Below are 2099 nucleotides of genomic sequence, written 5' to 3' on the forward strand. Positions count from 1 at the left end.
GTAAGCATACGATCAACATCGTAAAATCAAACATATGCCACAAGGCACATTAAGTTATACTTGCAAGTATAGATATGGTTTAAAAAAAGAAATGCATGTAATCGTTCAATGTATCTTTTATTTATCGTTTTAGTTGGATAGAAACCCAAATAAAAAGACAATATTAATTACCATTAAACTTTAAATTATATTTTTGATTAAAGAATACACAACATGACGAATTAAAGTTGCTAAGTGCCTTAACACGGCTGTTATAAAATGTAATATTTCAACATTTGTTCATTAGTATTATTTAAATCTTTGATTTAACAAGCAGGATTTATTCATAAACATTTAACTGCTTCATTTGTAATTACTTTTATTTCACTCATTTTAAATCACACAAACAAGTTAGGCATTCCTTATAATAAAAACGTCCATTATAACTACATTTAACACTGCAATTTTTCATATAAGGCCTACCAAAAAACTGCAAAAACTCACTTCACCAAACACAAACACAAAATCACAAAAATATTTATTATATAAAACAACACTATATACATATGAAATTACAATAACAAACTAAGTAAAACTTTTCAAACAAATACTTTTGGAACTTCAATATGCCGCTTCCTCTCTGTCACAGTCGATATGGCACCCTCAACAGACCCTTCCTCCTGATCAGAGTTAACGCCATCTGAAAATGTAAAGCATATTTTAATTACAAAAAATTGCATGCAATTCCACAATATTACAATTACACTTTACATTGTAACGAAAACATTGATTATTTACCATTTCTCAAAACGGAACCTCCTTCTTGCTCAGGATTAAGGACATCTGAAAATAAAACATACATTTATTTACAATGAAACTTTCATGCAAATCCACAATATAAAAACAATACACTTTATACACTATAATAAAAACATTCATGATATACTGTACCATTTCTCAAAAAATCCTGAGCTGCCTTAGCTGCCTCCAATTCTGTTTCCATGTTGTTTATTAGCATATGTTTTGCTTTACCCAAATCTGTTCTTAAAGTTTTAATTTCCGAATCCATGCCACCAAATTTCCTCATCACAAGAACTCCGAGTTCCGTGACCTCCTCCTTGACCCTGGGTGTTGCAGGATCCAATGCCGAATACTAAACAAACAACAACAAAAAATAATCAAGATAAATAAATCAGGCATTTTGAAAAGAAATTGTTCATTCTCCAAAATACAAATATCTAAGTACTTACTGCTACTAAGCGGAACTTGTCTCTCAATTGAGAAAATTCGTCTCCGTCCATGCGGGGAATTTTTGTAGGGCTACTGTATGCCTTTTTACCTGTAAGAACATCAAATAAACAATTAAATTAAGAGTTGAATCTGCAATACCAAGTCACTTTTTCCAATACAAACAAAACCTACCTCCAGCTAACACGTAATTGAGTTCTACAAACCTAATACAACTTTAACTGAACTATTTCTAAGCCCCTCTTATACATGCCCAGATTTTCACAGAATCCGTCACATCGCGCTTCTTTTAAAAGTCAAACTATTCTCATCAACTATTCAACATCACAGACAGCACCGGAGTCCTTTTCTTCTTTCTTCTAAAAGTCTACCTTTTCTAATCAACATAAGGTAGCAGACATTCCGGTCCTTCTCCGACCCTGAATCATCTGATGTCTGGGTACTGCAATAAACATTTAACAGACGGTTTTATCCAAAGCAATCCACCAATGCAGAAATTATATAGTTTTTTTTTACAAATACGACATTTACACACACACCAAAGTTAAAACTTTTACAGTTTTACACTTATAAAATATTAAGTAAATATGAAAGGTGTAAAATGTAGTACCTATATTTTAATAATTATATGTTTTCCATACACAATTAAATTGAGAAGATGTAATCACAAATAATAGCAGTAGTCATTATTAATGAAGTCCACGTAAACAAACTAAATACATATCATCAAAGAATTGCAATACAATTCCCAAGTGAAGTGTAAAAAAATTGTCAATAACATTCAAAATGTTATGTACATATAACTGACATTTTTGGAATATTTTTAACTCAATAATTTAGTTGAACTTACTTAAGTAATTTTAATTCATACG

The 2099-nt window shown here is 30.6% G+C and overlaps 1 long non-coding RNA gene across 1 annotated transcript; it reads right to left on the reverse strand.

Moving 5' to 3' along the window:
* Positions 1 to 240: 240 nt before the first annotated feature.
* LOC129449722 (uncharacterized) lies at positions 241 to 1126 on the reverse strand. The gene is made up of 3 exons (XR_012370349.1): positions 931 to 1126; positions 778 to 822; positions 241 to 679 (listed from the first exon to the last, which is right to left on the reverse strand). It is a non-coding gene; the product is annotated as an uncharacterized lncRNA (long non-coding RNA).
* Between the last annotated feature and the right edge of the window lie 973 nt (positions 1127 to 2099).

The sequence above is a fragment of the Misgurnus anguillicaudatus genome, chromosome 7 (assembly GCF_027580225.2).
Source record: "Misgurnus anguillicaudatus chromosome 7, ASM2758022v2, whole genome shotgun sequence".
Taxonomy (NCBI): domain Eukaryota; kingdom Metazoa; phylum Chordata; class Actinopteri; order Cypriniformes; family Cobitidae; genus Misgurnus; species Misgurnus anguillicaudatus.